The sequence below is a fragment of the Leptodactylus fuscus genome, chromosome 5 (assembly GCF_031893055.1).
Source record: "Leptodactylus fuscus isolate aLepFus1 chromosome 5, aLepFus1.hap2, whole genome shotgun sequence".
Lineage (NCBI taxonomy): Eukaryota > Metazoa > Chordata > Amphibia > Anura > Leptodactylidae > Leptodactylus > Leptodactylus fuscus.
Genome location: NC_134269.1, coordinates 23,469,510 through 23,483,485, shown reverse-complemented (window position 1 = coordinate 23,483,485; position 13,976 = coordinate 23,469,510). Strand labels below are relative to the sequence as shown.

Genomic DNA, 13,976 nt, shown 5'->3' with positions numbered 1-13,976 from the left:
AGATGTGAACAAGCCCTTACAGCTTTAAAGACCCTCGTCTCATGCATAGAGGAATTTTACTGTTCTCGGCAGGATCCTGGAGCCACCAGAAATGCGTTAAATGTGAAATATAGCATGTCACTTTTTTGAAGTGCTCATATGTTTGCTAGTTGGAATGTGTTTGGAAACTTTTACCCAAAACCAAGAGATAAAGCATCTCTCAGGTGGATATAACAGATGAAAGTTTATTTGGAAGTGAGGTTATGGTAAAAAACAACAACAAACTAATATCTGATTAAACATACACCATATGCAATGTATCCAGTAGGTGGCGCTGTCTCTTGTGACTCTTAGTATGAGACACCACTTGCTAGAGGGTTTCTTTTTGTAAATTTTGTTTTTTGTTTTCTTTTTTTCAGGCAAAACCTAGAGCAACTTCAGAAGGAACGGAATTATGAAATGAGCCCTTCTACTCCTCCCTTCTGCTATATTCACTCCTGGATTTGTGTCAAAAAAGTGCGGCATACATGTCCTGGTTGTACTTGTGCTACAAATACATATACTGTGTTTTCAGAATTTTTTTTTTTTTTATTTATTCAGTTGGACGTTGATGTCCACTGAGGTAATGACAGACTTCTCAATCCGCTGATGAGCAAAACGGTTACAATGTTGAGACCTTTTGACTTTCAGGCTCCATATCTTACTATGAATGATCTTACAGCTTTGAACGTGAGACTACCATCGTTTGTTAAACATAATGTTGGCTATCTCATATATAAATTTGGCTGGCAACTATTTAGCATATGATTAGTTATGCAGATTCTTGTCATGTGACTGCATTGTTACTGTTTTGATCCTAAAAATCTAAATGTTATTTTATTAGTATTTTATAAATTCCTATTGGTTTTCAGCACTGCCTGAATCCTTCTGGGTATGCTCTAGATCTAATCCAAGCATGTCTTGTCTGAAATCTGATCCCAGGTCTCTTCTACACGTTCCCAATGTTGGGGCATACTGGTCAACTCACTTGGGTACAAATACAGCTTTTTCCTTCAACTCTACCCACAAGTGTTCAATTAGGTTTAGATCAGGGGGGCCAATCTAGTACCTTTGTTTCATTATCATTGAACCATTTCTTCGCCAATCTCAACGTATGCTTCGGTTTGTTGTCCTGCCTGAACTCTATGTTGTCGTTTTCCTAACCATAGTACTCGAGTGTACAAAGTAACTTGTCTTGTAGGATACTCATATATAGCTCAGCATTGAGCCCACCATCGATCCCGGTCATGTATCCAATGCCTTTGGCTGTGACATATCAGGCTTCCTCCACCAAACTTGACATTTCCTTCAATTTCTCAATCCATTAGCCCCATTTTCACCCATCAGAGTGCAGTCTATTAACTTTCATCTCACTTCTCCAAATCACTCATTCCTTTTCCGTCCACTTTTGGTACTTTTTTTTTTTTTTGCAAACTTGAGCCGATGCTTCCTATGACGATAGAGGATCCAATGAGCCTGATATTGCCTATAGAGATGAGCAAACCTGTTTGGTACAAACTGGTTTTGGGCCAAGCTTTCCCTAAAATGTTTGGTTAGAATGAGCACTAGCTTTTTCAGTCTGATTTGTGCAAAACAGATAATATGGTGACCATTATTGCCATTAAAGCTGAAACACCCTCTTTTAGACACCTTCCCTGGTGGTCTAGTGGTTAGGATTCGGCGCTCTCACCGCCGCGGCCCGGGTTCGATTCCCGGTCAGGGAATTATAATTTTCTAACGACTTTCTATATCTATATATTCCCACCACATGGTCATGGGAAGCCCAATGATGTTCTTCTGTACAGTTTCGGGTTTTTTCTTTAGTGTACATTTGTGGGTTTGCTAGACTTGTAAAGTACTAAATAAAATAGTCTGTTCTGTCATAGAATCAAAGCAATGACTGATACAGTTAGAGCACCCTAATCCATGAAATTCCTGTAATTTGGGCAGTGTATTTTGTCATACAAATCCAGAGTCAACCTGCTGCAAAATCTTTTGCAAATTTGCAACAGATTTCATCTTCTGGCATTAGAAATCTGCAGAACCTGCTGAATATCCTCCTTCAAATACATGATGAAATTTGCATGTAATATTCACAGATTTTGCAGCTCATTCCACACACTTCCTGCAGTCGGGAAAAATGCATGCCAGAAAGTCTACAACATGTTGTGGATTTTGAATTGGATTGAATCCTTCAGACTTGAAGAGGTTAATTTCTTGTCCATTCCATTTAAAACCAGTAGGTGTCAGCAGAACTGTGTATATTAGCAGCGGCTTGAAAAGTGAGAAAGTTTTGTTGGTGCAGTTTTTACTTTATTGTAGTATTTTGTACTTTATGATTTTGTTTGATATTTTTCCCTCCACTCAGATTTGTCTTACTTTTTTTTCCTTGTAGATCCAATAAGCAGATTAGCAGATATCCTATATATATATATATATATATATATATATATATATATATATTATACAAACGTGACACCTTCTGGACCAGTAATTCCGGATTATTAAGATAAAGCATTCTTGACTACGAGTTCAAGATCTTCCACAATTCAAGTTCTCAAGGTTCTTATCCATTTTTAATGTTAATGGGGCGTCTGAGCTGCTAAAAGCATTAGCCAAAGGGTGTCAAGGTATAAAATTAACAAATAGTGATGAGCGAGTAGTATTCGATCGAATACCTCGCCGGCATAGGAATGCGTTTAAGCGGCCGAACACCAAGGGGTTCAACGCACCGAATATTCGAAGCGTTCAAGCACTTGGTGTTCGGCTGATTACACGCATTCCTATGCCAGCGAGGTAGTCAAATGAATACTACTCACTCATCTCTAATAACAAAATAACCTATACTCACTTGCTAGAGCAGAACTAAACATTAGAGCACATTTTGATATTCTGGCAGCATTTGTGTCATTGAGATTTTTTGCAATATACTTTATTAACAAATTGTGTCTCTTTCCTTTGATGTTCTGCTTTCTATTCTTCCCCTTATTGCACTTTTGAGAGCTGTACACTACTTTCACTAGGAGTACACAAGGTAGACTCTTGTGCAATGCAGGGAAGCTGAGGCTGGGGCAGTCAATTCAAACAGCATTTTGAAATATAGAACAGTGGTTCTGGTGTCCTATGAAAGATGCGATTGTCAGTAATTGATGCAGCAGGGCTCCAGACAGAAGACCTGGAAGACACGGGAGAGCTCACATTTATAGGAGACTTTCCTGCCCCATTTGTTTAGAATGAGTCAGACCTTGTTATGCGAAGCCTGTACAAGTGGTGTCAAAAGGGTACTGCTCACTTCAAAGCCAATAGGCGCATCATTGTGTCGCTCTCTTTCCAAAAAATGCTAGATTGAAGAAGCGCACAATGACTCCACTACTAATACTTAGTGTCAGAAGCATAAAACAGTGCCCCAATGAGCACCATACAGCAACATATACAAAAACACAGTATACAATGTGATTAAACAAATGCGCAAGAGGAACATGTGCACACATATAGCATATAAGCAGCACATCAAGTACACCTGGTCCATTGTGAATGAGGACCCAGTCTCAGGATTATGGATTTGGTAGCAGGTAAATAACTTATTGTGATCTGAGAGTTTTGAAACAATGAAACACAAAGCAGGTTTTTCCTCATTTGTCCAACACATGACATGTAGACAGGGTGCAGTACCTATGCCATGTTAATATACGTGTGTAAAGAGCTACCTATTATAAGGAGGAGACCTATTATAAGCTCCTCTTCCCTCTTGTTCCTGCACTAGAGTCAGAAAGTAGTAGATAGCAGGGCTTCTCTCTGCTGCATGGTACAGTGAGGACTTCCTGTTAGAAGAGGACGCGTGGTGTCATATTATTGTTGGATGAAATATCCCATGTGGCTTTTGTACTGCTGGAGTACTGTGTTTGGGACAAAGTTACTTGGGCATTGTAACAGGATCTACTGAGTTGCTTAAGATGATTCTTTTTTGTCTGTGTAGCTTTTGTTTTATTTTTACATATTGTACAATAAACAATAGAAGATCCATCAGAGAAGAGAATCATGGACGCATGAGAAGATCACAGATATGGACATGTAAATAAGCACCACACCATAAGCCCTGCTGCATCCTTTATTGGGCTGTTTGTTCTCTGTTCTTCTCATTTAGCATGGACTTTTCAGTGGTCACAGCAGGACGGCTAACCCAGCCCCCACCCCATTTCAGTCATCACAGCAGGAGCTCCACATATAGTGGAGCCTAGTCCAATCAACATAGGCAAAGTAACCAGCCCTCAATTCTTAATATTCACAATGGGCTGCAGGTCACAAAATTCCTAACTACTGGTGTATTTTTATCATTTAATAGTTAACACTTCATAGTGTTGTAAATTAAAGGCTAAATACAACTTTGAGCCAATTTTTATGTTATTGATTTACATGTATTTTGTGCTGAAATCTTTCTCTTACAGGATTTTATTAGGGTCAGGGAATAATCGTACACATCAGGGAGAGTATTATCCCCTGACCCTGGTCTATAGTCTCTCACTCTGCCAAATCAGTATCCCTACGCTATGCTGAGGATGGCCCAATAGGCCGAAACAGCGCTGTCCATAGCTGGGAATCTGTCCCTTTTGGGATAGAAATACTAATTTGGCAATTAAATCCACATCATGATTAAAAAGACATTGTAACTGAGTCATGCATGATGTTAAGGATGCTGCCCTCTAGAGGGCTGCGTACAGAGTGCACTGTTTTCCTAATTATATCCTGGAGAATAGATTTGCATATTTTTTACCCAGGATTTTATTAGAAATGAGTTGGCTTCTGCAACATCTGTTTTATACTAAATTCAAGCTGCAGGTTGGCATTCTGTGGTAAATCTGTCAGACTGGATGTTTGAAGGCTTGGTCTGAGCCACTTTCTCTACTATCCTGAATGACTGTCTAAGCTGATTAAAGGCCCTCTACTCACAGTACTGGTGCATAGACAAATATTATCAGGAGGGGAGGGGGCGTTCCTTCCCGCTCACACTGTACAGCGCGATAGGCGCTGCTTTGAAGAAGGACGTACCTGACTGTCAGTAATGCCCTTCTGACTGTAAAGAGCTACGGTACAGGGACTGATAGCGCTTTACCCGGGGCACAGATCGAGAAAGCTGACAGTGCGCTGAATTCAACGCACTGTCGGCTTTCCAGCGGTATATAAAACTGCCTGTGCCCTGGACCATGAAAGGTCCTCTTTAGGTTTCATTAATACTGGTCTTAATAAATGTGCCCCTGCTTCCTTTTGTAGGAGATGCCGTCTTCGCAGGGAGATCTCAATGATATCAATGACGGAATTCAGCATAACCTAGCTTCTGCACCCAATCTAAAATAAGGGGTATTGGTATTTTGTGACGAAGCAGAGGTGTCTTCAGACCCTTTCAGGCACCAGGAACTTACTACTTCTGAACCCCCTATAGATGCGTTCCTGATCCAACGCAATGTATTTAGTAACATGTGGAAGTACTTGGCTACCAAAAGTTTGAAGCAAAAGCCCTGAGTTTCTAGTTACTTAAGATTGAAATGACAACAATAACAGTAGATAGCATTTAGTATATATGTATATATATGTAGATATCAGTACAGTACACATAACAGTTCTATTTTCCACCATGTACTCCACTTTCCTCCCACACTACAGAGATATACCCATACGGAATTTACATTCCTCAACATTGAAATCGCAACATCAAGAAAGAAAAGTCTTTGAATTATGGAAATCACAGGGTGGATAGACATGTTAATGATATGCAAATAAAAAAATAAAATATTCAGAACACCTTCATTTATTCAGAATTGAGTATGAGCGCTACATGCAGAAATCCCCACACTTTTACACCTTGGCATGGTATCCATGAGGTTATTAATGGTTGTCTGAGGAATGTTATACCATGCTGAATGCACTTAGGCTGCAAATCGCAGATCGGCTGCTGGTAGCTCTCTGTGCAATTTCTGACCAATGATGTCCCAGATTTGCTTTATAGGAGACAAGTCTTGGAGATGGTGCAGGCCACGGTAGCATGTTTAGGCCGTGTAGACTGCTCACAGTAGTATGAGGAATATGCGGCCTGGAATTGTCCTGAAATTTGACCAGTACCATTGGATCTACAACGGACTCAATATAACACTGAGCTGTTAGTATGTATGAAAGGAAGTCTAAAGGAGTCCAGCCACCACACGTTATGCCTTCGCACACCATAATCCCTGGAGTCGGACCATTGTGAAATTTCTTTGTGAAGGCCAATTCCTGGCATTGCCCACATGGTCTCCAGGCCAATCTCCAGCTTTCATTGTTTCCAAGACAAAAGTGTGACTCATCACTGAAAAGGATAAATCTCCATTCCAGTCTTCACGGCTGTGTTCCTGTGCACATGAACGCCATGTTATTGTTCACTCCTGCTACCTAGCTGTTATAATTTTAATCTACAGCTTGGTCATTCTTTGACCTGATGCTTTACATGGTTTGGAATTTTTGTACAAAACTTCCTGTTGTGAAGTCACAAATTAAAGGATTACTTCTTTTTACCTCAAGCTAAAACAAGTGTGTGCAGCTAAATTACTTTCTGGATACGGGTTGGAGAACCCTTTTTTGTTTAGCGCCACTGAGAAATTTTCTAAGAGAGTGCGGTTCCACTGTTAATATAAGTTACCTGTGCACATGATAGTTTTTGAAAACTGTGGAGTGAGATTAATGGAACACCTGTAACTGGCGACAGCCTCATGGACGTATCTTGAGGGGGTGCAGAGGGTGCCGTTGCATCGGGGCTTAAGAGCCTTAGGAGGCCCATAAGCACTGGAATCAGTATTGACATTGTAGCTTCGATCTGGCCCATAAACCAAGGACACCCACAGATTACCCTAACCACACTAAGGCTGATTAAACTCTTTAGCACCTGTAACCTTCACTGTCAAGAATTCATTGGAATGAGGTAGAGGGTCCTGGACTAAAGATTGCATCGGGCCCAAAAGACTTTAGTTACGACACTGGACATCCGTGTAGCCTAATGTCATTCAAACACATTGTGATGATTTGTGTGGACACTGTTTGCTGCTCTAAACTTGGGATGTGACGTCCAATTTCACTTGCTGTACAGAATGGATGACTGCTCACCAATCTTCCAATCAGATGATCCATCCATATAGAGGTTCATCTCTACACTCCTCTTGCTGTCATTCCAGCGTGTTGTTCTTCTCCCAACCACAGGGAAACGCAACTTTAAACAGCATTGACATCTCGGCCTAAGCACATAGCGTCTGCTGGAGTGATAAACTAAGGTAATAATATTTATAGTAATAATATTAATGATAATAATACATTTTATTGATATAGCGCCAACATATTCTGCAGCACTTTACAAAAGAGACATTAAAGAGTAGTAAATCAATTCACACAATAGGAGTGAGGGCCCTGTACAATCTATGAGGTAGAGGGGGTAACAAGAGGCAGCAGGGGCGGCATTAGAGGTAGAATTGCTTATACAGTGGAGCAGCCTTTCTTATGACAGAGGTTATTTTAATTACACAAAGCTGTGTGAGTCATCACCAGCCAGTGTCCTTTTATGTGCAGATCTAAGGTACCTGGGCATACAAGGTTACAGTCCAATAAGGCATCATGTCCTGTGGGATAATGGTGGAGCATGAAAGACGAAAGGTTTAGTTAAGGAGCCTAACTGGAAGCATTTTGATTAGGAATTGTGATAGGCTGCCTGCAGAAGTGTGTCTTTAAGATGTGCTTTAAGCTGTAGAAATTGGGAGTTCATCTCATTGTCCGGGATAGAGCATTCCAGAGAAGTGGTGCAACTCAGGAGAAGTCTTAGAAACAGGAGTGGGAGGTTCTGATATTAGAGGATGTTAGACTTAGGTCATTGGCCGAATGGAGAGCAGAAGTTTGGTGATTGCCTGAGATAATGGAGAAAATGTAGGGAGGTACAGCACCATGGAGAGCTTTTTAGGTGAGGATGATTCTGTAGCAATAACTGACACATTGATGAACAGGAGACTTCATACAATCATTGCAATCCATTAGATTACATTTATGAGGTTTCATGTGGCTAAGAAACTTTGCTTTCAATCTGATTTTTATGCTCCTCCCACATGTCACAGATTGGAGGTAGGTGCTTGAAACGATCATTTGCAAATCTAAGTGACACCTTCAACTTCCTCATTTTACATAACTACGGCTTTTGGGTTTCTTGGTGTTACAGTTTTAGTGTTGAGGAGTGTAGTCATTTCCATCTTATAATGTTGCGGCATTCCACTAAGGTATACCATAACAGTATGATGGTGTTGAATTGTTCTCTGCACAACTGGTGACAAGAGTGTTCAATTCACTGAAACACCGTGAAGGACCTGCAGAATTGGATGGACTCCTAACCTAACAAATAGCAAGTTCCCTGTTGTCCTACCAGCGGACAGGCGGAAATTTATTTAGCCAATTAATTAATCATGGCTTGCCCTATAAGAGGGCACAAGGACCTCCCCCCCGAGTGTTTTTTTCTGTCCTGTGTGACCGGACAGGTGGTGAGGAGACCCTGTGGCCTCCTGTAGGGGTTGGAAGAAGGTGTCTGTTAACCCTTCTTCTTTCCCTTTTTTTTCCCTTTTCTTTCTTTCTGAGAGAAAGATTTAGGTTTGGCTCTGCAGGGTGTTCTGAATGTACAGCTGTGTTACAGCTCATTCACTGCCCAGTAAGGTAAGCTCAGTCCTCTCCAGCTTACCTCTGTGTTTAGTGCAAACTAAAAGCACTGATATTATTTGTTACGGGCACTCTGTCAACTTCCTTCCATTGTGTTTTGTCGGCACCTGTGCGCACTTATCTGTGCCGCAGTGTAGCGTGGAATCTATTGTGGCCTGTGTGTGCCTGTCTGCAGTGGCGTAACTAGGAATGGTGGGGCCCCGTGGCAAACTTTTGACATGGCCCCCCCACCAACATCGACGCCGAAGACCTCAACCGACCCCCTCCTACGCATTTCTGTGCGTTCTATTATGCCCCATAGTGACCCCTTAACACAGTATTATCCCCCATAGTGGCCCCCTGCACACAGTATTATCCCGCATAGTGGCCCCTGCCCACAGTATTATGTCCCTTAATGGCCCCTACACACAGTATTATCCCCAATAGTGGCCCCACCATACAGTATTATGTCCCTTAGTGGCCCCTGCAAACAGTATTATCCCCCATAGTTGCCCCTGCACACAGTACTATGTCTTACTGTGGACACCCATAAACAATTATTATACTCTGGGGTCAGAGTATAATAATCGGAGAGCCGGGGGAATAAAAACATAAAAAACTACTGTTACTCTGTCCCCTGGCTCCTACGCGGTCTTCTCCGCTGCCTTCTGCGCTGCTGTCCTTGTTCAATGACGTCGGATGTCACATGACCCGGGACGCAGGCTGGGTTCATGTGACGTTAGAGACGTCAGGAAGGAGGCCTGGCAGGATCATGGAGAGATAAGTAATATGTTTTTTATGTTTCTTACCTCTCCCGGTCCGCCAATCATTATACTCGGGGGTCCGAAAAGACCCCCGAGTATAATGATAGCAGCGGTAGCGTCTGTCACCAGGCCCCCAATGTCCCGGGCCCTGTGGCAGCTGCCTCCGCTGCTATTGCGGTAGTTACGCCACTGTTTGTCTGTGTTACAGTCACAAGCATGGAAATTGTGTGGGAGCTTTCAGCTTTCCCTTGATGCTTAGTGCATAGTCTGAGCACTTATGTCTATTTCTATGGCCTGTGCGATCGCTATGGCTTGTGCGCACCTGTCTTCCCTAAAGCGCAGCTAATGTGAACAGAATCCTGTTGTTTCCAGCAACCCCCACAGCTCAGGTGAGGTAAGCTGAATGTGTACCAAGACTACTTTTGTGAATGAGTAAGTCCCTTTAAAAGAAAAAAAAAAAAGAAAAAAGGGAGTTTTTTGTGTTTCAGTCTGTAAGGAAACAGACTTTTATGTTGAGTGCACCGGGTCTACAGTTCAATACTGTTTGTACTCTACCCGAAGACTAGATCTGCCTACTGCCATCTGTGGCATCTGCCTGTGGGCTGCCTGCCACTTGCCTACTAACACCTACTGTGTCGGCTTGACTACCTGGCTCATCTCACTGTTGCCTTCTTGGGCAGCAATCTGCAACATCTACCTGACTCGGCTACTGGCCTCCTAAAGGTGGCTACCTGCCTTGAGTACCTGCCATGAGCAAAAGCATCTTACTGGTGCAGATTATAGACCCTCTACAAGGAGGTGGTTTGGTGAGTACGGATCCGGAATAAAAGTGAAAGTATCTCCTCACTTCTGGTAGACATCCGTACTTCCGTGTCTCAGCTCGCAAAGAATTCATGCCCTGAAAGGCTTTCCCTGTCCCTCCCCTCTATGGAGAGGCTCCAGGTGGACGACGACTCAGAATCGTCTGATAATCAATCTATTCAATCCAGAAGACCTATCTACTATTATGACCAGACTACGAGGCTTCTGAAGTCCACCTGGTCTACAGTTGACCAGGGTGTTGACGGGGAAGCCTCCATGTCCACCTCTGGGGGCACATTACCTTCCATGCGGACGCATCTCTGGCCAGCATCATGCATCAGCAATGGAACCAACCTGAGAGGCATGTTAGCTTCCATGGATAACCTCCACAGAGCAGTGGACTACATCTCGGAGTCGTCCAGACAACAGCTAAAGCTCCCCTCCAAATCCATGGCTATGTCTACGGCCGTCATGAGGCCTCTATGGCTAAAACCCTGGAGAGCTGATCTCGCCTCAAAACTTGCACTCTGCTCCCTTCCCTTTGAGCCTGGGAAGGTATTCGGCCGAGGGATGGATGACCTCATGGAAGGTCTAGCTGAGGGCAAAAGGAAATCCCTGCCGCAAGCCTCCAGAGGAAGGAGACCTCCCCCTCCTAGAGGTCGAGGGTCAACATCTGGCCTTAGACGCCAGCAACAACGGGGGTCTAGATACGTCCTAGAGGCGTGGATCGTGGTAATCCAGGGATGACCCCAAAAATAAGCCTGAATTTTGATGGGGTGCCGCTCTCTGTGGCCATAATTCATGTTGGAGAACGTCTTTTCCATTGTTCAGCGGCATGGAGAACCCACATAGAAGATCTTTGGGTTCTACAGGTGGTAGAACGCGGTTACTCCATAGAGTTTGATCAACTACCTCCCAACCAGTTTGTCATCACCCGGCTTCTTCCTGTTGCTCAGCAAGCCATCCTGGATGCTTCAGTTGTGGAGTATATTGCAAATGAGGCTCTAGAAAGGGTTCCTCCCTCAGACTTCGGTCTGGGGTTTACTCTCCAGTCTTCCTAGTTCCAAAACCTTCAGGAGACTGGAGAATGATTATCGATCTAAGGTACCTCAACCGATACATAAAAAGAAAATCTTTCCAGATGGAGTCTGTAGACTTTGTAACATCTTTTCTATAGCAGGGAGAAGTAATAATCATTCTAGATTTCAAAGACGCATATCTCCATGTCCCTATTTTTTGTCCTCACATGAAATATCCCAGAATCGCCATTTATATGGCCGACCACAGAGAGCATTATCAATTCACCGCAGTGCTGTTCGGTATTTCCTCAGCCCCATTCGTATTCATCAAGGTGGTCGATCCGGTCGCCGCCGCCTTCAGACTACAAGGCCTATTCATCGTTCCCTCCTTGAAGGACTGGCTCATAAAAGCTCAGGCTGCTGCAATCCTCCAACATCATCTCCAGATAGTTATCAACTTCCTGCAGAAGTTAGGTTGGATAGTCAATTGGGAGAAATTAGAGATTGTCCCAGCTACCCGGAAGAAGTTCCTGGGTTTCATTGTGGATTCAGAGTCGATGCAGATCTTCCTTTCCAGCCCAAGGAGGTTGAGAATAGAGGCTGCTGCCTGCTTCCTATTTCGACTCGGTGAGTTACCATCCGCACCACCATGAGAGTCCTCGGCCTGTTGTCATCCTCGGCCAGGGCGGTCCCTTGGGCTTTATGGCATTTGCGTCCCCTTCAGACAGAAGTTTTGAGAATCTGGAATGGCTCTCCACTGGGATTGCACAAGAAGATCTGCCTTTCTCCCAGTACCCATCTTTCCCTCAGATGGTGGATACACCTAAAAGATGGAAGGTCCTCGGTCCCGACAGTGTGGACCCTGTTGACAACAGATGTATCGCATCTGGGATGGGGAGCCCATCTGGAAGACAAGACTGTGCAAAGTCGTTGGAGGAGACCGGAGTTGGGAACGTCCAATATCAAAGAGCTCAGAGCAGTCTACCTGGCGCTTCTACACTTTTCTCAGGATCTCAGAGGCAAAGCAGTGAAGGTTCATTCAGACAACATGACCACTGTAATCTATCTGAACAAACAAGACGGCACCAGTTCACCAGCCCTGCTCAGAGAAGCGAATCTTATACTCTCCTGGGCAGAAAAGAATCTGACCCAGTTATCCACTGTGCACATCAAGGGCTCCCTGAACATAGTAGCGGATCAGTTGAGTCAGGGTATCACCGTATTAGGAGAATGGTCTCTCAGTCCAGACGTATTTCAATAGATCGTCCAGAGATGGGGTCTCCCGGAGGACGATCTTATGGCAACCTGACTCAACGCCAAGATGGGGACCTTCTGCTCTCTGTACCAGGAGGACAATCCCTTGGCAGTGGATGCCCTGTCCATCCCGTGGAGGTTCAGGTTGTTCTTCTCTCAAATTCCAATCATACCAAAGGTATTGATAAAAATAAGACAGGACTAAGCCTCAGGAATTGCCATAATCCCATTCTGGCCAAAAAGGGCATGGTTTGCCCAGCTCATAAAGATGAGTCAAGGCATATACTGAAGGCTCTCTCCCCCCCCCCCCCCCCCCCCCGCAGACCTGGTAACCTAAGGAGAGCTGATATGCCAGGATCTGAGGAGACTCAACCTGACAGCCTGGAGGTTGACCAGTCCCTATTAAGGAATAGAGGACTGTCGCAAGCCGTTCTGAAGACTCTCACAAGCGCCAGAGCTGTGTCTACTAATAACAACTACAGAAGAATTGGTAACATCTTCAATGCCTGGTGTCTTGAACATGAAGTGAGGGCGATCCTGGATTTTATTCAGAACGGACTAGACAGACGGCTCGCTGCTGCCACCCTAAAGGTACATGTAGCCGCTCTGTCCACCTATCTGGGGAGGCGTTTGTCTCAAGATCCTTTAGTAAGCACCTTTATCAAAGGAGCAACTAGGCTGAGACCTGTGGTTACCACACCTGTCTACCAGTGGGACCTCAATATGGTCCTTTTGGCACTACTCACAAAGCCTTATGAGCCTCTGGAAGAGGTCGAACTAAAGTTCCTGACCTACAAAATAGCATTTCTTCTGGCTATATCATCGGCCAAAAGGGTCAGTGAGCTGCAAGCTCTGTCTTTGGAGAAGCCATATACCTCCTTTTTCCGGATGATGATCAGCTTAGGTTCCGGGCTTCAGACCCAAAATTCCTTTAACCACAAATATAATCCAGCTGATCACCTTACCAGCTTTTTTCCATCTCCTTCCTCTGCTGATGAAGAAAAGTTCCATACACTGGACCTCATGAGATGCCTGAGGGTCTACCTCCAGCGTACGCGTGCCTTCAGGAAGTCTGAAAACCTCCTCATCAACTTCTTGTGGAGACACAAAGGGTTTAAGGCTTCCAAAGCCTCAATTTCATGCTGGGTCAGGGAGACAATTAAGATCTCTTATTCAACTCAAGATTTATTTCCTCCACCCCTTCTAAGGTTGCATTCTTCGAGGTCGGTTTCCACCTCCTGGGCAGAGACAAAAGCCTTGTCTCTAAGTCAAATTTGATCTGCTGCATCTTGGTCCTTAGAAGTCAACCTTTGTGTCCTACTACCGCCTGAACATTCGGGCTTCAGAAGCTACTGATTTTGGTTGCACGGTTTTAAGTGCAGTTTGTGATGAGGACCCACCCTAGGGGATTACTTGCTAACTCCCCATATTG

General features: G+C 44.0%; 1 non-coding gene across 1 annotated transcript; it reads left to right on the top strand.

The window, feature by feature from the left end:
* The first annotated feature begins 1,670 nt into the window (after positions 1–1,670).
* Positions 1,671–1,742, top strand: TRNAE-CUC (transfer RNA glutamic acid (anticodon CUC)). Its single transcript has one exon. It is a non-coding gene; the product is annotated as a tRNA-Glu (tRNA).
* Positions 1,743–13,976: the final 12,234 nt, after the last annotated feature.